The sequence below is a fragment of the Erpetoichthys calabaricus genome, chromosome 3 (genome assembly GCF_900747795.2).
Source record: "Erpetoichthys calabaricus chromosome 3, fErpCal1.3, whole genome shotgun sequence".
In the NCBI taxonomy this organism is placed as follows: domain Eukaryota; kingdom Metazoa; phylum Chordata; class Cladistia; order Polypteriformes; family Polypteridae; genus Erpetoichthys; species Erpetoichthys calabaricus.
This window is the reverse complement of record NC_041396.2, coordinates 21573532-21598841: the sequence shown is the minus strand read 5'-3', so window position 1 is coordinate 21598841 and position 25310 is coordinate 21573532. Positions and strand designations below refer to the sequence as shown.

General features: G+C 41.8%; 1 protein-coding gene across 2 annotated transcripts in view; it reads right to left on the bottom strand.

Annotated features, from left to right (window-relative positions):
• The window catches only part of LOC114644913 (uncharacterized), a 248549-nt gene that overhangs the window by 16292 nt on the left and 206947 nt on the right, over nt 1-25310 (bottom strand). Inside the window, exon 2 of one of the 2 annotated variants that reach the window (XM_051924485.1) lies at nt 25220-25302. The exons of the other annotated variant lie outside the window; for it this stretch is intronic. The gene's annotated coding sequence lies outside the window, so the exon portion shown is untranslated. The remainder of the gene's footprint in view (nt 1-25219; nt 25303-25310) is intronic. 2 annotated transcript variants of the gene reach the window in all.

Here is a 25310-nt window from a genome sequence, read left to right as displayed (position 1 = left end):
CAGCCAAATGAGCCCAGGGATTGTTTCTGCCTCCTGCAAGATTCTTGCTGGAACACACAAGTGGCCCTGAATGGAATCATTTAATGCAGCAGAACTGTGTCTGTCAAATGTACCAACCACCAATTCCTGTCCTTCCATGTTTTTTCTCCAAGTTACCAAGCGCCACACAATGAGCTCTGTAATAAATGCAAAAACAGCTGTAAATTTACAATGCTAATTTTATGGAACATTGTAAAATCTAACTTATACATGTTGAATTATTCCATCTATATGGGGTTGTGCCAGTTAACAAAAAAAAATTTAAAAAAAATAGCGCAACGCAGAAACAATCCCTGGATGGGGTGTCAGGTCATCAGTTTGCGAAACCGAGCAGAAAAGTCTGCACAGGGGGTTGCCATGAGAATGTGTGTGGCTTTACATCAAGTATAGTTTTTATATCTCACTATGTGAGCGTGGAACTCACATAGGGCAGGGTACTAAGTTTTATCTACCCACATATTCCAATTCAGTTCGGGGTGCAGTACCACACTCATACTTTCATAAAAATCTTGTTTAATGACATGTGAAAGATAGAGGCACTGTCGTCCCCTTGAACCCTCAGATCAGACGTCAGACACAAGATAAAAATCCAATATTATTTATTTTATAATAATACTGTGCACCAAGCACCCTTCTCTCCACCATAATCATAAATAATCAATAATCATTCACTAATCAATACAATCGTCCACTCCCAGACGCGTTGCCACCCTTCCACCCAGCTCAGCTCGATGTCTGGGATTTTCCAGAGTCCTATTATAGTCCTTGACCCAGAAGTGTTTCGCCCTCTCTGTCCACGTGACTAGGAACACTTCCGGGTCATATAAAAACTCTTCTTCTTCACCCCGGAAACACGTCATTCTTCCTGTCACTATGACAACGACGTATTTCCGGGTTATAGGGCACATAATACTCTCTGGACATTCCTGCAGCGTCCCCTGGAGGTTCCCATGGTATCCAGCAGGGCTGTGATGAAAAACTTCACTTTCCATGATGTTCTGCTGGAACTCGGGGCACCTCTATGTTGCAGGCAGGGCTCCACCTGGTGGCTTGGGGGTACTGGCCAGGATAAACGGCCGGCCATATTCCACAATACTCCCCCCCGCAGTGAAGAATTATAATTCGGAATGGCCAGCCCCGCGAGGAAGGTCTTCCTTTAGGAGGAGGTGTTGGTCGGGCCTTGGAGTCGTCCAGAAAACTCCCGAGAGAACCTTGAAGGAATATTATTTGAAAAGGACCTCTGATCTCCTGCTCTCCAAGGACAACTTCGCTATACATGGCCCGGTCAGCGGCATTCATAACACAGCCGCCATTCTCCTAATGGTCTCCCTCTGCGAGACTGGAAACAGTCAGGAAACTTTCGCTCCGCCCCTTTGTCCACCGAGGAGGGTTTCACAGCCGCAGCTTAGCTCTCAGTTCTCAGCTCTACTTTATCAGGAGATCCCCATTTTATTTTTGGGATTTCCTTTTTACTCTGGGGCTTGTGCACTGTCTGAGTCTCTCTATTAGTAAAAGAGAGCCCCTTTACTGTTTGCACCCCTCTCAATTTAACAACGACCGGTGGGGACATCTTTAGATCCTCATCGCTCCGGAAGACAGCACTGTCCAGCTGCTTCGGTACGATCGGGTTTTCCCTCGCCCACTCGGTCATTGGTTCACATTCTTTTGTAGGGCACGCAGTGCTTTGGCACCTGCTACTTATTAAACGCGGGCCCATCTCACTCTGCGTCCCCATATTCTGTATGGTACCGGTAAAACTCACCTGTACCGCCAAAACAATTATAACGGGAGACTCCCGACCAAATCGCCGTAGATATTCTTCCACCTTCTTCAGTGGCACTTCGGCCTTCGCTCCCAGTTCCTTTATCCTGCTCTCCATCTCTGTCAGCATCTGCAAGAAACTCTGTACGGGCTCGATTAGCTTCTCGAGTACCCGCACGTCCATAGAGTTATTTAATTCGACCGGAAGCAAGTTTATTTCCTCATTCTTGTTACCTGCCGGCCGGGAGCCAATGAGCACGTCCGCTGTCGTCACGTGCTCTGACGGGCTTCGCGGAGGCTTCTGAGAATTGGAGTCTCGCATTTCAGAGGGCTGGGACGCCGCTACCTGTCGACTGCACTCCGCCTTTTCTAATTTAGCGGCGGACCGTTCAGTCATCCCCCATCCCTCATTACCTTTATTTAAAGCTAGTGCTGCTTCGCTTGCCTCCCCTTTCCCTTTCAGGGAGCTCAATTCCGTCGGGGAAACAACGACCTCACCTATGGACTGTGTTTGACCTTCTCCTTCCCATAATCCATCTGGGGAGAACACGTGCCCAGTTTCTGCAAATGGAAGGTAATCCTCATGGTCATATGATCAATTGTCGTCCTTTAGGTGTTCCCAGCCTGCTCCGGGATAGTCCACGTGACTACTCTCGTCGAATAGGATCCCCAGCTTTCGACTCCTATATGGGCTAGACTCCTCGTCATCTCGGCCATCTTGACTAGGTGGGAAGTATATCTCCGACTCGTCTTAAGAAACGAGAAGACAGGCCTCTGAATAGTAATTAAAATAAGGTCTCGGCGAATCGGACGTTTTTTGGCACATACCTCTGGACTCCGATTGCATCCTCTTAGTTTATAGAGGTTGTCCTGTACGTCCAAAGCCCAACACCATCCCGCTGCCTTAACGCCCGGGTCCTCTCGGCATCAATCATCGCTCTGGCTTCTTCACTTCCCGTCAGGAATGTCCATAGACGCGCAACATCGTCTAGGGTCTGCTCCTTTGGGCGATCCCCATTCTTCTTCCCAGACTTCTTACCCATCACGTACTGATGTTTACGGAGGCTTTTGTTATGCAGCGCAGCCTACTGAGTATGGTGGTTTTCTCTATGTGTCCTGACGCTGTCTTCTTGGGGTTCTCTGTCCACAGAAATTTTTTAAATTCAGGTCCTCTGCCAAACCGACGGCCAGAGAATCCTGCCAAGACTACGCCACTGTGAAATATAGAGGCACTGTTGTCCCCTTGAACCCTCAGATCAGACGTCAGACACCAGATTAAAATCCAATTATTATTTATTTTATAACTAGTAAGCCCGTGATTCGCCAGCGAATCGGAAATCCAAGAATGGCAATCAGTTTCTGTTCCATCCGATATCTGGATGGATGACGTATCATGGAGGGTGGGTGGGTCTGGGGAAATGTCATTTAACTACATAAGCATATCTGCAGTAAAGTGGTGTCGTTTTGTGGAGACGTGATTCTGTTGCCTGTGCTGACACCGACTGCTGGCAGAGTTTTGCACAGCAAGTTCAGTTCACAGGTTGTGGTGTTCGTGTGCCAGCCACTGAGTGTGGAAAGCCGCTGGGTTAGAGTCTGTGACCGTTATGTGATCTATATTACTGGCCCAGGGGATTAGAGCAAGTGCAGCTCACAGGTTGTGTTGTTTGTGCGCCACGTACTGACTCTGGGAAGCCGCTGCATTTTGGGAAGCCGGTGCGTTTGACTCTGGTGCGGGCGCCACAGCATTTTGGGACGCCGCTGCATTTGACTCTGGATTCTGGGGCGGGCGCCAAACTGAATGACCGTTATGTGATCTACATTACTGGCACAGTGGATTAGAGCAAGTCTAGTTTACAGGTGGCAGGCTCGTTTCAGTGCGGCAGTGCGCATGACATCCGATTTACAATCTTCTCGTTTCTGTGTTTTCTGTGCAGTGTGGCAGTACGCGTGCACCTTGATGCGCCCTGCGCCCAGCGCCCTGCGTCCATATCCGGTTTACAACCTTCGGTTAGTAATATGGATAATACTGTGCACCAAGCACCTTTCTCTCCACAATATTCATAAATAATCAATAATCAATCACTAATCAATACAATCCTCCACTCCCAGACGCGTTGCCACCCTTCCACCCAGCTCAGCTCGACGTCTGGGATTTCCCTTAGTCCTTTTATAGTCCTTCACTCGGAAGTGTTTCGCCCTCTCTGTCCATGTGACTAGGAACAATTCCGGGTCATATAAAAACTCTTCTTCTTCACCCCGGAAACACGTCATTCTTCCTGTCGCTATGACTACGACATATTTCCGGTTTATAGGGCACATAAAAGTCTCTGGACCTTCCTGCAGCGTCCCCTGGAGGTTCCCATGGTATCCAGCAGGGCTGTGATGAAAAACTCCACTGTCCATGATGCCCTGCTGGAACTCGGGGCACCTCTATGTTGCAGATAGGGCTCCACCTGGCGGCTTGGGGGTATTAGCTGGGATAAACGGCCGGCCATATTCCACAGACACCATGCAAACTCTACACAGAGGGTGCATAAGTGAGTAGAGATTAGAATCTGGAGAACTGATGTTGTGGTCATTACCATTCTTTGGATTTGGATGCCTCCTTTGGATTCGGCTAAAATTGTTGAAAGTTGAATATGTCTTGATGCACTGCATTTCAGAGAAGCTGGGACATGAGGAAACCCTTGATCATGTAGGAAATGCAGCCAAACCAGCTGTGGCAGATGGCTGGGGGTCCTGCCCAGCCGGGACTCCTGGATGGTCCAGGAGAGGAGCAGTACCTTCACTGGGCCATGGGAGGAAAGCCTCCCTAGTCTGCGTGGAGGCCACAGGAGCAGAGCTTGGAAGCTCATCCCGGTTGAGGCCTTTGGTCACCGCCAAGAGGGGCCCAGATACTTATGGATCCCTGGAAGGCAGTACTTCCGCCACACTAGGAAGTGCTGCTGAGAGAAGATCAGGAAGCACCTGGAGCACATCCGGGGGAGGTATAAAAGAGGCTGCCTAATTCCAGCAAGGGAGCCGGAGTCGGATGAAAGTGAATAGAGCTTGCCAGGGAGGAGTTGGAGGCGATAGAGAAAAGAAGAAGAAGGAGAAGAATGAAGTCATTGACTTCCGGTTTGAGTGAACGCTGGCGGGACTGGTCACCACTGCTCGCCGGTAACTAGACTATTAATTTTAGCTATGACTGGTGATTTTGCTGGTGATATTGCCGTTATTGCTGATATCTCTGCGTTGCTGTGTGTGCATTAGCTTCAGCCTAACCCCGTTTCGAAACTTACCAGGTTTGTTCTTTGGACACCTGAGCTGCTTGTGGCCTCACCTACAATGTGTATTGGTAAGATATTCACCTGGTTAATGTTTGTTTGGTGTCTTCTGTTGCTCGCTATCCAAACTGGCCTCCTCCAGTACTCAGCTGCTGAGCTTCTTCGACTGCGTCTCCACCAGTTTGTGTCTCTGCTCTCTGTGCTGCATTTCAACCCGGACATCATATTTCTCCCTCGTCGGAGATACATCCATCGTGGGTCCCGCCAGAAATTCCGAATAGATGCCTCAAAAGGAGTTATCTCCTTCTGGTCCAACTCTTGGCACCCTCCACACAACACGGATAGGAATGCTGACCAAAGCGTGTTGGCCAGCCTAGCTCAGTCGGCTACCACCGCTGTCAAAGCGACAGCAACATTGTTAGTTTCGTTCTACTGAACATCCGCTCACTCATGAGCAAGGGGCATCTTATTCAGGATCTCCTCATTGACTGTAAGTTTGACTTTCTCTGTTTAACCGAGACTTGGCAGCAACCTCAAGACTTTTCTCAACTTAATGAATCCACCCCACTGGGGTCTGTTTACATTTGTCAACCCCCGTGCCTCTGGGCGTGGAGGAGGTGTTGCGATAATTTATCGCGAAAAATGGAAAGTCCTGCCGTTACCTGCTCCTGCTGTTAGCTCTTTTGAATCAACTGTGTGTTAATTGTCTGGGCCTATTCCTACCATCATTGCAACTATCTACCGCCCCCCGCAACTCAAACAATGATTTGTTCAACGATCTTGCTACCTTTCTTACCCATTTATCTACAATTACTTCAAATATAGTTCTGTTGGGGGATTTTAATATACATCTGGTCAATATCAATATCCCTCTCACTAGAGACTTTTTATCTTGCATGAAGAGTTTTGGATACCAGCGGCACACTGATGTTCCCACCCATTGTAAAGGACATATCTTGGACCTGATCTGCTGCTCTGGTGTTGTCCCTCTCAATCTTACAGCAGATGAACTCACTATAACTGATCATTTTCTCCTTTCATTTAATGCTAAACTTACTTTTTCTATTACTAAGCTCCCCCGTCTCATATCTTTTCATAACATTAAGAATATTAGTTTAAATTCTCTGTCTTCTAGAATTGATTCCCAAATGGACTTTTATAATTTATCCACTCCTGAAGAATTGGTCTCATATTATAACACTGGTCTCAATGGCATTCTTAATTCTCTTGCTCCGCTAAATCCAGATCTGTTTCTTTTTCTTTTTCTGCCCCCTGGTTTACGCCTGAACTTCGGCTTCTGAAAGCAAAGGGCTGGCAATTTTAACGGTTATATAAAAGAAACGGACTCTTTGTCCACAAAGAGATGCATAAAACTCATTTACTTTATTACAAGGACTGTATAGCACAAACCAAATCTAACTATTACACTCAGTTAATTTCTTGTAATAAAGGTAACAACAAGTCTTTGTTTTCATTACTTAATAATGTTACACAACCTCCAGACTCTTTACCATCTCACCTTTATTCGACTGCTTTCTGTAATTCTCTTATGTCTTTTTTAATGAGAAAATCCAGAGCATACATCAGCACCTCGGTCCAGATTCTCTCTCTGTTTCTTTTGAACTACACTCACCTATTCACTCTTTTTCTTCTTTCCAGCTTCCCACTTCCTCAGAAAACTCAGACCTCATCTGTAAATCCAAGTCATCTACTTGTCAGCTGGACCCCCTCCCTACAGTTCTGGTTAAAGCCTGCCTCCCCTCTTTGGTCCCTCTCATTTCTGCCATAATTTACTCTTCTCTCACTACTGGTTCTGTTCCTTCATCTTTTAAAACTGCTGCAATAACCCCAATATTGAAAAAACCTGGTGCTGATCCTACTAACTTCAATAATTTTCGCCCTATTTCTAATTTGCCCTTTATCTCCAATATTGTTTGATAAAATAGCAGCAATCCAACTTCACTCCCACTTATCTCATAATAATCTATATGAAAAGTTCCAGTTTGGTTTTGGCCCCCTTCACAGTACAGAAATGTCACTTGCTATAATTACCAATGACCTTCTTATGGCTGCTGACTGCGGTTTAATTACTATTCTCATCCTTCTTGATCTGAGTGCGGCCTTTGATACTATTTTTCATACCACTCTCCTTAATAGATTATCTTTGATTGCAGTTACCCACAATCCACTTGATTGGTTCAGATCCTACCTCTCAGGCCGCACTCAGTTCATTCAGCTTAAAACTTTCACATCCCAACCCACTGCTGTTACTTCAGGTGTGCCCCAGGGCTCTGTCCAATGGCCTCTTCTGTTTATTATTTACCTTCTTCTCCTTGGCAATATCTTTCATAAACATTACATTAATTTTCACTGTTATGCTGATGACACCCACCTCTACCTTGCTAGTAAACCCACCTCTTCCTTTCCATCATCTTCGCTTATTGACTGTATTGCTGAAATTAAATCCTGTCTTTCTTCGAATTTTGTTAAATTAAACAGTGACAAAACTGAGGTTCTCCCCATTGGCTCAAAATCATCATTATCCAAAGCCGATAATCTTTCTCTTGTGATTGATAAGTCCATTGTTTCCCCATCACCTCAGGTTAAGAGTGTGGGTGTCATCCTTGACAGTGCTCTATCTTTCCAATCTCACATTAATAACATCACCCAGTCTGCTTATTTCCACCTACGTGATATTAATCTCATCCTCCCCTCCCTCACTCCCCATACCACTGCCATTCTTGTTCACAATCCTGTTACTTCTCATCTGGATTAATGCAATTCATTCCTTTTTGGTCTCTCTAATAGATCTCTTCATAAGCTTCAGCTAGTCCAGAATTCTGCAGCTCGCATCATTACTTGAACCTCATCTATTCACCATATTACTCCAGTCTTGCAGCAACTTCATTGGCTCCCGATTAAGTTTTGAATTGATTTGAAAATTCTGCTATTAACATTTAAGGCCATTCATAACCTCGCCCCTCCATATCTGTTCAACCTTCTTCATGTTGCCATTCTCTCCCGTAACCTTAGATCCTCTTCCTCTATCCACCTGACCGTCCCTCTCGCCCATCTAACCTCCATGGGGAGCAGAGCATTCAGCTGTTCTACTCCCAAGCTCTGGAATTCATTGCCTACTGAGCTCAGAAATATCGAATCATTTTCAACCTTTAAATGTGAAATTAAAGCGCATCTGTTTAAAATGGCTTTTTCTTTATGATTACAGTGGCTTTGTTTGGTTTAAATTTTTATATCTTCTGTTTTTTCTGATGTTTTAAGTTGTTTATAATGTGTCTTATTTTTTTATTTATTTATTGCTTGTTCGGTGTCCTTGAGTTCTCAGAAAGGCGCCTTGTATAAATAAAATGTATTATAATTATTAAACACAGTTGTTAATGGGGTCAGCAGTGACTGTGACACCAAGGCTGTCTGATAGGCATTCAAAGATTTTTGTCAGAATGAGGTTAATTTGGTGCAGGCCCAAAATATGTTGCCCAGTGATGAAGAGCTAGACTGCAACGTTTACAGGTTGGATCTTAAACAAGGTAAATGTGCTCTGTGGAACAATTACCATAAAGGAAGGAAACTCCACAAAATAAAGTTTTGGGGACCGTCCCTGTATATTGTCCTGCAGACAAATAAAGCAAAAAAGACGCAAAAATGGATCAAGAGTACTTATTTAGTAATAGTTGACTAAGTTGCTTTAACAAAATGGCGTTTATATAGAAAAGTGAATTATGGGAATAGGAAATGGTTGGCATGATGTGAAGCTGAATTCAGGAGTCAGAAACGCTGTCAGTTTGGAGGAACTGGAATTGATGTCTATGGTGAGAGGTGGAAGTGATGCCATATGGAGTCGCCGGAAGTGACGTCATGGCGGATATTTTGGAACCCGGAAATAGCGGCAATTATTTTTCTTCAGTTTTCCTGTTGAGAGAAGAGGTTCAGGTACGTACCACATGACAATCCATCATCTCACGATATTTCACTCACTTTTGAGCTTTTTGACTGCCTCCTAATCGCACGTGTGTGACAGCCCATTAAGTTAAATAATTGAATGCTTTATGTATATGGAGCTAGAATGTATTCTACGCTTGGTAGCGTTCCAATCTTTTTCAGAGATATTAAGTGAAAGATCCTTTTCACACCGTACCGTAGGATCTTTGAAGGGAAGAGACTTGAGAGATGTTGTTACATTGAGATGTTGTCTGAGTCTTCAAGACTGATCAATAATTCTTCTGGAATAGGAATGTGTAGGAGGTATGGGAATTTACCGTATACACTTGTGGATAACTCGGGGCTTGATTTTACAGTGTAATTTCTGGTATTTTATGATGTCAGTCGTGTAAGTCAAATGCGGAAAACTCATGCTATTGGTATAAGGGATTACGATATGCTAACACCCACCTGAGAGAGTAACCATGGGGCACACTACCCTTTATTTCTATGTATTAAGCGGATGTGACCACACGGTAATACCCAAAGTATTCTGAAGCGACAATTGCACTGTTTTGTGTTTTGTGTATCTCACATACACCTTTATCGCAAGAGCATCACTTATCTACGATAGAGCATTCGATCAGAAGAAAATATGAAGCTGGTTTTAAATTAAAAGTCGTTGAAGTAGCAAAAGAAATTGGTAACTGCACTGCTGCAACAAAATTTGTTGTGTCTGAGAAACTGATGAGAGATTGGAGGAGGCAAGAAGATGTAAAAAAAAATAAAAAATGAAGTGTTATATTTTCAAACAGGCGTATAAGTCGGGGTCTGATTTTATGATCAATCTTATGCTTTATTAACTCTCTTAATGCTTTTGAACTTCTTAGGCAAATTTGACTGTATGTTGTTCATTTGGCTTCCGGAAGAAATTTGAATTAGATAATACATGTGAAATGTTTCAGGCTCACACTCTGTAGTATTTTGTTTTGGAAATGTGTTTCCAAAATTTCTGTTTGTATCTGCTGTTGAATGTTATAAAAATGAAGTTTTTTAATAATGAAATATCTTCCAGCAAGTGAAAAAAATTCTCATCCCTTCTGTAAATATTATATTGTACACAAACTCTTCTTCTGTCCTGGCCTTTAGGATTATCCAGAAGATGTGGGCACCTAAGAACAAACAGGAGAGCCAAACGCCAGTCCCACAGTTAATCAAGTAACAGAGATGATTTATAGTTTATCAACAATGCCATAAGGTAGAAAACTAAGCTTTTCTGTTTTTCACAGGACTTTTTTTAAAACTACAAAGAAGTTATTAAGATTAATATAAACTCAGAATTAGTACAAGTAATATTAATAAAAAATATATTTTATGAGGATTTTCTCCTTAAATTTCACCCTACTGTAAATAGATTCTGAAATACGGTCAGACCCAAAGAGCAATAACTTATATGTCGGTCTGAAAGAAGGATGGATGGGTGGGCAGGAGCTCCTTCTGTATCATCTCACCTGTTCTTATTCCAGGAAGGTTGACTGTCTTTTAAAATGTTTTTTAGAAAAAAAAGATACATATACTGTGGCAGGCCGCTGGGCTTGGTACCCAGCCGGGACGCCCGATAGGAACAGAGGAAGGCTTGTACCTCCTTCAGACCACGAGGGGGCAACTGCCCTTGTTGTGTTGGGGACCGGGTGCAGGGCTTGGAAGCCCAACCCTCTAGGGGCCCGTGGTCACCACCAGGGGACACCCCAGTGCCTAGAGAGCCCTGGACCTCAGCACTTCCGCCACATCCGGAAGTGGTGGGGGAAAGAAGAACAGGGACACAGCCGGCACTTCTGCCACACAGGGGAGTGTCGGTGGAGGAGTGTCGGGAAGCACCTGGATCCCATCCGGGTGTGCATAAAAGGGGCTGCCTCCCTTCAGACAGTAACTGGAGTCGGGCAGAAGTGGACAAGAGTCATGTTGGAGAGGAGTGGAGACGGCATGAAGAAGGCAGTCACTGGAGAGAGAGGCCTGCACTTTGGGTGATTGGTGCTGGAGGCACTGGGTTTGTGCAACATTAACTGTGTAAATATTGTAAATAAACGTGTGTTGGGTGCAAGATATGATGTCCGTCTGTCTGTGTCCGAGCTGCTTCTCACAATACTTTTTCAGCAAAACAGGCAGACTAAATAAGTAGTGGGCATTTTAGGAATTAAATCATAAGAATAATGCATGGATTAGCTGAATTTCAATGTAATAATTGCATTTTGGAGAGAAAATCTAGATGGTCTAATGACGATGAACTGCAAGTCGAGGTCAGAATGACTGCTCATTAATTAATCCATACGAATCTTTTTGTTGAAAAGCACCTTTTCTTCTCCAAATCACAGTTAAAGGGATGTCTTTATTTATTTGTTTTGGAAGGTTTAAACTTAATACCTTTAAACAGAATATTTGCAAAAAATAAGGTTACATCTATTACAGTTTAAATTACAAGTCCTAAATCTAATTTCAGAGGGTCCAGCTGAGTTATTTTCATTCCATATAAACCTTCTTTTAACGGAAGAGGCTTACCTTTAAGTTGTAAATTTTGTATGTTGAATTATAGTATTACTTTCAATTGCTGATGTGATGAATGATGTGTTAGTAATATGAGCAGCAGCATAGTGGTTATAATTACAATGTCCATTGCCCATTAAATGGGCACAGTGTGCGATTCCCCTATTTAATAGGGCATCATGAAGCCCCAGTGTCCTGGCTTTGGGTTTGGGAATAATTGCTGGAAGTGCTCTCCTTGTTTTCTCCACACTTCTGTTTTGTTTTTTACTACTCTTTGTCTTTGCCCTCTGAAGCATCTGAAATGTCATCTCCAGATTCTACTTTTTGTGCGCTTAACACACCACTTTACGTTTTTGCACAAGAGCAGGCTGGTGTCAACAAGTGTCTAACTGTGATATTATTAAGAGAAAGAAAGATCATTTTGAGGAACTCTGGTGCATTTGCCGTCCTCCTCAGAACAAGTGCCAGGCACATTGGTTGAGTCTGTTTCTCTGGTTTTGTGCGCTCTGCAAGCTATTTTTATAATAAAATACTAATGTCAGTGTGTCTGTCTGGTTTCTCTGACCAATCTGATTTGTTCGATTTGGCTTCACTCTGATCGGTCAGTTTTGCTATGGTTGCTCAGTTAAACGTGATTAAGATAGGAAGCACCGGGCAAGAGAGGTTGACTCACATGAAGATACCTGAGGACGGTCATAGGAGGAATCCAGAGAGCTGCCTTCAAACACAGGAAGTATTCACAAAATTACAAATGGTACTTTCACACCAGGTAATCGGGGCCCATCTCCCATTACTTGTAGTGAATAAGTAGATAGATAGATAGATAGATAGATAGATAGATAGATAGATAGATAGATAGATAGATAGATAGATAGATAGATAGATAGATAGATAGATAGATAGATAGATAGATAGATAGATAGATAGATAGATAGATAGATAGATAGATAGATAGATAGAAGTGGGAAAAAGACTTCATGGGAAGGATAGGAGCGGTCCTTTACAATACTGTGAGGTCTGCAGAAGCAATGCTGGATAATGTTGTCTTTAATGGAGTGCAGCAATGTCCCAATGATATTGTCTGCTCTGTGTAATATCTGTTCTAGGAACTTGCAGTCAGAGACACTGCAGTTGCCAAACCAGACGATGATGCAGTTAGTCAAAATGTCCTTGTAGAATGTGTTGAAAATACATACCCAAACTATTCTGAAGCGACGATTGCACTGTTTTGTGTTTTGTGTATCTCACATAGATAGATAGATAGATAGATAGATAGATAGATAGATAGATAGATAGATAGATAGATAGATAGATAGATAGATAGATAGATAGATAGATAGATAGATAGATAGATAGATAGATAGATAGATAGATAGATAGATAGATAGATAGATACTTTATTAATCCCCAAGGGGAAATTCACATACTCTAGCAGCAGCATACTGATAAAAGCAAAATTAATAAAAGAGTGACAAAAATGCACTGCAAGTTAAAAAATCCAAGGTGGACAGTGCAAGGCAGGTATAACACACAATAACTTTGTATAATGTTAACGTTTACCCCCCCGGCTGGAATTGAAGAGTCGCATAGTGTGGGGGAGGAACGATCTCCTCAGTCTGTCAGTGGACCAGGATGGTGACAGCAGTCTGTCGCTGAAGCTGCTTCTCTGTCTGGAGATGATCCTGTTCAGTTGATGCAGTGGATTCTCCATGATTGACAGGAGCCTGCTCAGCGCCCGTTGCTCTGCACACAGATGTCAAACTGTCCAACAATAGAGCCTGCCTTCCTCACCAGTTATTAAATATTTTAAATTTCTTTTCTATTCTTCATCTTTAGCAAGTAATCAAATAATTTTGTAGTGGCAATCCTATTGTGAGCACTGCTGCCTCGCAGTTGGGATACCTGGGGACCTGGGTTCGCTTCCCGGGTCCTCCCTGCGTGGAGTTTGCATGTTCTCCCCGTGTCTGCGTGTGTTTCATCAAGGCGGTCCAGTTTCCTCCCACAGTCCAAAGACATGCTGGTTAGGTAGATTGGCGATTCTAAATTGGCCCTAGTGTATGCTTGGTGTGTGTGTGGGTGTGTTTGTGTGTGTCCTACGGTGGGTTGGCACCCTGCCTGGGATTGGTTCCTGCCTTTTGCCCTGTGTTGGCTGGGATTGGCTTCAGCAGACCTCTGTGACCCTGTGTTCAGATTCAGCGGGTTGGAAAATGTGGGTTTCTTTTCTATTCTTCATCTTTAGCAAGTAATCAAATAATTTTGCAGTGGCAAGCCTATAGTGGTGGATTAGATCCTGAGTTGAAAAATAGAAAGCACTGCAAATTATGGGGATATTTCAGCCAATTTGTCTCTTTGCATGTAACACAAGAACTGTGCCTTGAGACTGACAAACTGGGATGGTGGTTGCTAATACAGAAAACCTAAAGGGTGAACTCCAATTAACTTGGCATCACACACCTCAGTCTCTCTGGAAAAACTAGTGGTAGTATTGTGGAATAGAAACCCCATCTGAAAGATGAATCTCATCATAATTTATTAAAAGATTGAGCAGAATGTGTTCCCATACTTGGTTCTTTTCTTGTTTGTAATTTTCATAAAAAGATAACAAGATACACTTGTGGTTTGGAGGGTGTCTAATTTTTCTTATTTGTGACTTTCAGAGAAGGCTGTCAAGATACACTTGTGGTATCTAATTTGGAAAGGTGAGGGTAGCACCTCAGCTGTTTGTGGGTGACATTGTCTTATTTGCTGCGTACACTGATTGGTTCATACCTCAGTGAGATATGACTAGAAATATGAATCATCTGAGGTTGCATGACTCTCCAAACTGGAATTAACTTGACAATAGTTTATGAGTAGTGAATAATAATGGAGTATAATAATAACTTCTGATATCATTTTTACCAATAAATATGTATATTACAGGTACTGGTCATAAAATTTAGAATATCATGACAAAGTTGATTTATTTCAGTAATTCCATTCAAAAAGTGAAACTTGTATATTAGATTCATTCATTACGCACAGACTGATGTATTTCAAATGTTTATTTTTTTTAATGTTGATGATTATAACTAACAACTAATGAAAGTCCCAAATTCAGTATCTCGGAAAATTAGAATATCAATTAAGACCAATGCATAAAAAGGATTTTTTAGAAATGTTGGCCAACTGAAAGGTATGAACATGAAAAGTATGAGCATGTACAGCACTCAATATTTAGTTGGGGCTCCTTTGGCCTGGATTACTGCAGCAATGCGGCGTGGCATGGAGTCGATCAGTCTGTGGCACTGCTCAGGTGTTATGAGAGCCCATGTTGCTCTGATAGTGGCCTTCAGCTCTTCTGAATTGTTGGCTCTGGCGTATTGCATCTTCCTCTTCACAATACCCCATAGATTTTCTATGGGGTTAAGGTCAGGCGAGTTTGCTGGCCAATCAAGAACAGGGATACCATGGTCCTTAAACCAGGTACTGGTAGCTTTGGCACTGTGTGCAGGTGCCAGGTCCTGTTGGAAAATGAAATCTGCATCTCCATAAAGTTCGTCAGCAGCAGGAAGCATGAAGTGCTCTAAAACTTCCTGGTAGACGGCTGCGTTGACCTTGGACCTCAGAAAACACAATGGACCAACACCAGCAGATGACATGGCACCTCAAACCATCACTAACTGTGGAAACTTTACACTGGACCTCACGCAACGTGGATTCTGTGCCTCTTCTCTCTTCCTCCAGACTCTGGGACCTTGATTTCCAAAGGAAATGCAAAATTTACTTTCATCAGAGAACATAACTTTGGACCACTCAGCAGCAGTCCAATGGCGAGACGCTTCTGACGCTGTCTCTTGTTCAAGAGTGGCTTGACACAAGGAATGCGACAGCTGAAACCCATGTCTTGCATACGTCTGTGTGTGGTGGTTCTTGAAGCACTGACTCCAGCTGCAGTCCACTCTTTGTGAATCTCCCCCACATTTTTGAATGGGTTTTGTTTCACAATCCTCTCCAGGGTGCGGTTATCCCTCTTGCTTGTACACTTTTTTCTACCACATCTTGTCCTTCCCTTCGCCTCTCTATTAATGTGCTTGGACACAGAGCTCTGTGAACAGCCAGCCTCTTTAGCAATGACCTTTTGTGTCTTGCCCTTCTTGGGCAAGGTGTCAATGGTCGTCTTTTGGACAACTGTCAAGTCAGCAGTCTTCCCCATGATTGTGTAGCCTACAGAACTAGACTGAGAGACCATTTAAAGGCTTTTGCAGGTGTTTTGAGTTAATTACAGTAGCTGATTAGAGTGTGGCACCAGGTGTCTTCAATATTGAACCTTTTCACGATATTCTAATTTTTCCGAGATACTGAATTTGGGACTTTCATTAGTTGTCAGTTATAATCATCAAAATTAAAAGAAATAAACATTTGAAATTCATCAGTCTGTGTGTAATGAATGGATCTAATATACAAGTTTCACTTTTTGAATGGAATTACTGAAATAAATCAACTTTGTCATGATATTCTAATTTTATGACCAGCACCTGTATATTAAATTCCTTGTTACCTGTCTTAATGTTTTTGAACTTCTCAGGTGAATTTGACTGCAAATTGTTCATTTGACTTCTTCATAAAGTTTGGATTATAGGATCCATGTCAAATATCTGAGGTTTACGGAAAGTGTTTCCTAAAGTTATGTTTCTACCTACTGTGGAATATTAATTAAAAATTCATGCAACAAGGGAAAATATATTTGTCAACCCCCCTTCATATTTTATGGAGTGGACATTGTTCTAAGCATGCCTTTAGGATTGTCCAGATGGCTATGTGACTGTTGCGTGCATCTATGGAAAAACAGGAGAGCAAAATGCCAGTTTTCCAGTTCTTTCAACAACAGAGATCATTGTTAACAACGCACATATATACTGCAATTCATGGTAAGAATTCCATGTTGGAGCAACGTGTCACACATCAGCAAGGAGCATGGCAGAAATTGAGTCCTTTTTCTGCAACAGTGTAATTTCAAAGGGGCTTTGGCCACCACAGTCGCTGGATCTGACACCACCAGACTTTTTACTTTGGATATGCTTAAAGGAAAAGTCTATCGGTACAAGCCTTGCACTGTGGAAGATCTGAAGGAAAACATACACCCTCGAAACACTTGTCGTTACGTTCAGGAATATGGAGCGCCATGTCGAGGCCACTGACATTTTTCCTTCCTTGTCTGTTTTTTCACTAGTTTTGCATTTGGCTACGGTCAGTGTCACTACTGGTAGCATGAGGACATACCTGGACCATACAGAGGTTGCACAGGTAGTCCAACTTCTCCAGTGTGGCACATCAATGTGTGCCATTGCCAGAAGGTTTGCAGTCTCCCAGCACAGTCTCAAGAGCATGGAGGAGATTCCAGGAGACATGCAGTTATTCTAGGAGAGCTGGACAGGACCGTAGATGGTCCTTAACCCTTCAGCCGGACCGGTGTATCTGCTCCTTTGGGCAAGGAGGAACAGGATGAGCACTGCCAGAGCCCTACAAAATGACCTCCAGCAGGCCACTGGTGTGAATGTCTCTGACCAAACAATCAGAAACAGACTTCATGAGTGTGGTCTGAGGGCCTGAAGTCCTCTCGTGGGCCTTGTGCTCACTGCCCACCCAGCACCGTGGACCTCGATTGGCATTTGTCATAGAATTCCAGAATTGGCAGATGAGAGCAGGATCACCCCTGTTCAGCATGACTGGTTTGGTGGTGGGTCAGTGATGGTCTGGAGAGGCATATCCATGGAGGGAGGCCCTGACATCTGCAAGCTAGACAATGGCACCTTGACTGCCATTAGGTATTTGGATGAAATCCTTGGACACATTGTCAGACCCTATGCTGGTACATTGGGTCCTGGGTTTCTCCTTGTGCACAGCAATGCCAGGCCTTTTATGGCGAGAGTATGCAGGCAGTTCCTGGACGATGCAGGAATTGATACCATTGACTGGCCCCCACACATTTTGTTTCGGTCCATCTGAAACCGCATGGTTGCACCTCAGACTGTCCAGAAGCTCAGTGATGCCCTAGTCAAAATCTGGGAGGAGATCCCCCAGGACTTCATCCGTCATCTCATTAGGAACATGCCCCCCCATCCCCCCACACCCCAACGTTGTCAGGCATGCATACAAGCATGTGGGGGCCATACAAACTACTGAGTAAGAGTTGGAATTGCTGCAATGAAATTTCAACAAGATGGACTAGCCCACCTACTGCATCATTTTGTCACTTTGATTTTCGAGGTGTCTTTGAATTCAGCCCTCTATAGGTTGTTCATTTTCATTACCAACAAACAATGTGGCATCCTTTTATTCCTAACACATTACCAAGTACAATATATATCGGTATAGATATACAACATGATTTTTTTCCCATTGATATCTGATGTGTTTTCAAAGTGTTCCTTTAATTTTTTGGGCAGTTTTATATCCCCAGCAGGTTATCTAAAATTTTTTGCCGCTCATCTTATCTCATTTTCTGAAGCCACTTTTCCGGCTAAATTTCACAGTGGCAGGAGGCCAAGCAGGTCAGCCCAGACTTCACTGTCCCTAGCTACTGATTTCAGCTCTTTCTGGGGAATTCCCAGTGGGACAAGCCCCTAGCAGCTCTAGGTGAGTAATCCGGGGAACATCTGTATGAAATGCCCAAAGTACCTCAAATGGCTCCTCTCAAGTAGCAGGAGGAGTGACTCTACTCTGAGACTCTCGTGAATTACTGAGTGCCTCACCCTATCACAAAGTGTCAGTCCAGCTGTACTATGAAGAAACCTTGCTTCTGCTGCTTGTCCCTAGCTGAGGATAGGGATGTAGATAAACCAGAAAAGCATTTGGTCTTGAGATTCATTTCCCTCCTCATCATCATAAATGGGTACTGTGTATGCAGTGCAATTGTAGTCACTCCAATCCACTTGTTGATCTCACTATCCAGTTTTCCATCACGCGTGAACAAGGTCCAAAAATACTTGCACTCCTTTTATAAAGACAGTTGCTCCCCCCAAACCTAGAGAGACCAATTCATCCTTTTTGGAAAGAGAACCATGATATCAGAATTGGAGGTGGTGATCATCATTGAAACCTTTTCATAATCAGTAGCTAACTGCTAAAGTACAGTATGTGCCGAAGTTCACAGTCAGAAGAGGCAAAAAGGACAACATTATCTGCACCCCTAGCCTACCTAATTGGACACCCTCACATCTTTGGCTGCACCTTAAGAACCTGTCCATTAAAACCACAAACAGTGTTTAAGAAATCATCTGACTGAGCAGTATCCAGAAGGGAAACAGCTGGAGATTTTATGCTTGGCGATTATGGCAGTGCACGCTTTCATATGCGTCACACTGAGTACAGGTGCTGGCGAATTTAATGATCCACACAGTGTTCAAAAGTCATTAAGAAGGCTAACAGAATGGTGAGTTATAAAGCACAATGTGAAGAGTTCAAGTCCAAGGAGGTCATGTTCCAGTTTCATAATGCACTGGTGAAGCCTCAATTGGAGTAATGTGTCTCGGTACTGTGTATCAGTTTTGATCTCCAAGCTAAAACAAGGACTTAGAATCTCTAGAAAATGTCCAGAGAAGAGTTGATTTCAGGACAATAGGGGATGAGTTATGAGGGAAGATTAAAAGAACTGAGCCTTTTCAGTTTAAGTAAAAGAAGATTAAGAGGAGACATGATTGCTTAAAATTATGAAAGGAATTAGTCTAGTGGATCGAGACGGCGACTTTAAAATGAGTTGATCAAGAACATGGGGACACCATTGGAAACTTCTTTTCTTCACTCAGATAACTACAGACACATAGAATAAGTGACCAAGTTGTGTGGTAGCCAGTAGGACTTTAGGGACCTTCAAAATTCACTTATTTTGGAATAATTAAGTGGATAGGACTGGCAAGCTTTGTTGGTCTGAATGGCCTGTTTTCGTTTAGTTTTCGTCATTATCTAAAAAAACAGATAATGGTAGATTTTTGTGTTAAGAATAGTATCATATAGTAATGGTGACTGAAAGTTTAAGCAAAGACAACTTTAATACAAACAGGCAAAAGTTTTCCATTCTTCCAGAATGAATGCTTGTGCTTCTGTAATAAGCTTCTCTTTGCGGGCTTCACAGTGTCTGAGGTACGCAGATCTGTCAGAGGCTAAAAGCTGTCCTTGTTGCAGCTGGATACTTCTGTCCCTTTTAGAGGACATCTCCTCTTTATTCATTTACAACCCAGGCGGCAGAATAAAGTAAATATTAAATGCCAGCATGCGGAGAAGATAAGAAATGTTTATTCACTCAATATAGATTTAACATGCTAAATATGCCATAATCAGAAGCAAATAAAAAGGCAAATAATTCTGGTAAAAATCACAACGTAAAACCTGGATATTTCTAGGAATTGTCACAGATGGCTGAGGTGTGACAGCGTTCGGTGAGGCTCTTCTCTTGCGTTTCTGCACAGTATGAATCTTCTGATCTTTGTGTTTTTCCTCTTTGTGGTTTCACTTGTAGTTGTTGACATTTTAAAGGGTGTTAGGGCCAAGGTGAGTAGCCCTATGTCATTTTGGCAGACTATATTCGTAGATGTTCACAAGGTGTTCACACTCAAAAGTAGTCAAAGATTCAAGGACTTCACTTTTAAAATGAAAGAAAGTCCAGAAAAAGGACCAGTATACCATTGAAATGTTGACCGATTGCCCATTTGCGGTTTTCATTTCTAATGTCATCTGTCTGCTAGACATGTCCAGTTCTTTGTGGTTAACTACAACTTTAATCGAGATCAGAAGTTCAAGTAAGACAAAATAAAAATTGTAAAAGTCACACTTCTATGCTGCAAAGTCACAATTCTATGCTGCAGCCATCATTCAGAAAATGATTTTAACAGAGAAAGTTAAAAGATATCTAAAAAGATAAAGCCCTGAAGGAACAATCTTGATTATTTCTACTACATCTTAAAATCATATTCCCTAACACCTATTAATGATGAAATGTTTAAAACTAAATGAACTTTATCAGTTAAGTTGAGTTAATTGTAGTATACAGACATGAACATCCACTCAGCTGTTCTGGAGTCATGACTGGTTTTTGTGGTGTTGGTTCTTGCGAGTACGACTCCTCAATGCAATTCTTGAAACTTCATAAAGCCTACATTTCAAATTGCATGAACAATAAAGTAAATACAAAATTTTGTGGAAGTAGACAAAGCTGTTTTTGAATGATGTGTAGTTTTTATGTTGGTCCCCCAATGTGTATGTCATTTTGGCTTGGCTGCCCAATGCATCTGTCATGTGATCCGACACCCTGTGACATATACTGGAAGTAGAAGATTCAGAAAATGGATGGAAAATCAAATCAAATAAAGCGGTTGTTAGCTTTTTTGAAATCAACAATGTCATTTTTTAAGTTGTTGGATTTAGTCTGAGGGACACAAGAGCTTGCGTGAGGAAATTGTGCAGATGTAAGAATAAGAAGTTCATGCAATGAAAGCGTATGACAGGTTTAAATAGTAACAATTATATTTGTGTTTATGTATCTTCAGAATCTGTTTGTAATTCGAAAAAGCTGCAGTTGGAATTCAAATAAAATGATTTACCAAACATGTGAAAGTAAGCCTGTCCCTAAACCTCCTTCTATATTGGCTGTTCTGATGCGTCAATAGTCACATTAGTGTATAAAATTCCTTTCCAAGTTCCCTCTTCAGTTATGATTGTTTCAGTGCCATTGCAATCGATTTTCTTAATTTTAGCTCTAAATGGAACAACAGCATTATCATTTTTGTTAACAATTAATTGAGCCACAACCTTTTTCCTTGAAGGAACAGTAATTGTGGTCTCATCAGCAACTGTTATTGTCTTCTCCAAGGTAGAGGATTTCTGATATGATCCATTGTAAGACACTGTGGCACCACACTTTGCAAATAGTACATCACAAGACAACGTTGAACTGAAACCCCAAGCGTTGGTCCAGGTGGTCGTTTCACTGGTTTTGTCAGTCCAAGACAGTTTGAAAGTGTGACTTTGATTAATGCTGGTATTGTTAGTGTAGGCTTGTTCTGTTACAGCAGTAGGTGTTTTGATTTTGTCTGGCTGAAAATCTTTGACTTCAATACTGAGGATTGAAAAAGATGGTTCGACAATATCGCCAATGCTTACGTCATATTTACAACACTCATCTGGCCCTTCTTTTGCTGCCTCGATATTCTGTCTCGCTCTCTGTATTCTACTCACATACAATCCATTGTCAGCTCTGAGGAGGATCTTATTGTTGTCAGTAAAGACACTAAATTTACAGTAATCATCTGGGGAAGACTTCACTGGTCTAATGTACTGAATGCCACCTTCATCATATCTACTCAGATATTTTCCCCTTGGATCTTTCAGAAGGACTTTCCCATCTGGGCATTTTGAGACTTGAAATTTGCACCACTGGTCTTTGTTTGCTTTTGCAGGTTCAAGGTACATCGACTCATTAGTTCCTATGCAGCTCAAGAAGTTTCCATTATCAGCCTTCAGAGCAACTCCCTCCTTCTTATCGATGTACATGTCCAGCGGGCCAAGTGAACTTACTATGGGCTGCAAATGGAAGACAAAAACCCAGATATATATATATTAATTGTAACATGTACTAGTTACTGTGTTCATATTATTAATAGTAACATTTATATTTTTGACAACAGAAAATACAAATATTTAACGATTATCAAAACATAAAATTTATAGGAGCATATAATAAAAACATTTTCGAAAATACTGACAAATAAATATGAAACAGGATGTTGTCAGTTTTTGTGATATACTGTCAGTTGAAAAATCCCACCACACAACTTTATTGTACAATCTTTGTTATACGGTATAATCCCTTATTTAGCAGTTAAAGAATAACTTTTCAAGTTGATGTTATTTCTTGACAACCATGGTATGTAACCATTTGCTTTATGACATTGTGGTCTAAAGTTAAAAGTTTTCTATAAAATTCCTTGTATATGTATGAAAATAAATGTGGTTCTGATTCTGATTCAAAAATTAAAATAAAGTTCTTACCCACACTTCTGTTTTATAATGAAGGCAATGGGGCATGGAGCACCACCGGAAATAAAAGCCTACCGATAATACTGGTAATACTTTGAAGTGGCAAATATTTTCATATTTTTATAAACATAGTTTTCATGCTCATAATGTAAAAGGCACTGGAAAATAATAATTTCATCCATATTCCTGGTATTGTGTTTCTTGAGCTAAGGATGCGTTTTCTGTTTGCTTGTATGATAGCAGTAACTTCTTGGGAGGAGTTCTCACATAAATATGGAAGTAAATCAACACGATGCCAAGCACCCGGCAGAAAAGGTTTATATTAATTTTATTGTTTGAGAGAAAACCAGAACCCCAAACCCTTTTCTGTGTCGTTTCTCTTTGCTTACAATGAAAAAAAAATAATTCAAAATACAAACTGAGAGCAAAACTGAAACATTAGAAACAATGCAGTAACATAAAAATCAATGCTTCAGTCTAAACAAGTACTGAGAGGCCCCAACACAGATAGCTGTTTCAACGTTAGATATGTTTAAGTCACTCACCATTGTTACAGCTATTGGACAGTAGTCAGTTACCTGAAAGAGAAAAGCAAAAATAAAATTAATCAAAGTTGGTTCAACGTTATTTATTTATATTTTAGAGTTTCGTGAAAAAACAAAAACCCAAAAACGAAACATTTAGGTTTTCAAAAATGTTTTAGGTTACCCAGCATTGTACATTCGTGACCCAGTGCCGGGTCGCAACCCACCGTTTGGGAAACGCTGTTGTAAGAGATTAGAACATTAGAACAATTTGGTAAAAGCAGACCATTCATTCCATCAAAGCTAATCAATCCATTATTCTGACTATTACACTCATTAATCTATAAATCACAAAGGATGTGAGGAGTTTAACTATGTTTTTAGGGGTGTCATAAATTTATGATGTTTCAGATATTTTTGTAATGGCAGGGACCTGGCAACACTGGGGATGTTTGCATTTATTAGCGTAGCCCAAGTACTTTTTAAACTGTGGATAAAGGATGGTGACATAGGGGAGAAGGTTGGGACAGACAAGGTTTAATAATGTAAATCATAGTGGTATCAATGAATCTAAACAAGAAAACTTTGATGACAGAAAAAAAATTTAACAGATTTAAAATTCTAATTCAGTAAAGAAAAAATTAGCATAGATGAGCCAAAAAGGCTTACGTGTATTGCAAATAAAGTAATTGTACTTGAGATTTCTTTAACTGTACAGAAATATTAGATTATGCTGCAACAGAAAAATATACATCCATCTATCCATTTTCCAACCCGCTGAATCCGAACACAGGGTCACGGGGGTCTGCTGGAGCCAATCCCAGCCAACACAGGGCACAAGGCAGGAAACAATCTGGGCAGGGTGCCAACCCACCGCAGGACACACACAAACACACCCACACACCAAGCACACACTAGGGCCAATTTAGAATCGCCAATCCACCTAACCTGCATGTCTTTGGACTGTGGGAGGAAACCGGAGCGCCCGGAGGAAACCCACACAGACACGGGGAGAACATGCAAACTCCACGCAGGGAGGACCCGGGAAGCGAACCCAGGTCCCCAGATCACCCAACTGCGAGGCAGCAGCGCTACCCACTGCGCCTTAGTGCCACCCAACAGTAACATAATTATAGTAAAATCTAATAGATCTTCATACTGTAACTGTATACTTTATACTGTAAAACTGTAATATGAATCATTGCCTGTTCCAGTGAGGAAGCCACTTCATCTACTCTTCATCTGGCCCTGTCCCATCTAGACAAACAAGACACTTGTGCTAGAAGTCTGTTTATAGAAGTAAGTTCAGCATTCAACACCATCATCCCCCAGAAGCTGAGTCTGCTAGGCTACAACTAATCCCTATGCATCTGGAACATGGACTTAACTACGGAGAGTCCCAGGAAGTCCATATCAGAAACACCATCTCCAGTACCATTACGCTAAGCACTGGCTCCCCCCAGGACTGTGTTATTTGTCCCATTTCTGTTCACTTTGCTGACTCACAACTGTACAGCTGTGTACAGCTCTAACGCCATCATTAAGTCTGTCTGCTGATGACGCAATGGTGTTAGGCTTCATTGGGAATGGTGTGCACCTGTCAGCTGACCTTAGTAATTAGCACCACCTCCACAGTAAAGAAGGCACAGCAGCGTCTCCACATCCTTTAACAGCTAAGGAAGGCAAGCCTAACTGCCCTTATTTTCAACACATTCTACAAGGACATTTTGACTAACTGCATCATCGTCTGGTTTGGCAACTGCAGTGTCTCTGACTGCAAGTTCCTAGAACAGATATTACACAGAGCAGACAATATCATTGGGACATTGCTGCACTCCATTAAAGACAACATTATCCAGCATTGCTTCTGCAGACCTCACAGTATTGTGAAGGACCGCTCCTATCCTTCCCATGAAGTCTTTTTCCCACTTCTATCTATCTATCTATCTATCTATCTATCTATCTATCTCATCTATCTATCTATCTATCTATCTATCTATCTATCTATCTATCTATCTATCTATCTATCTATCTATCTATCTATCTATCTATCTATCTATCTATCTATCTATCTATGTTGTTTTAGTCATAGATGAACAACTTAGCTACAAGCTTATGTAAGAAATAAATAAATCTTACCCAGAAATACACACAAGTTAAACTTGTAAACTTGTTTTTTTTTCAGCTTCTCAATGAGACTCAGTCTGTCTGGTGCTTCTGACCTCCAGCT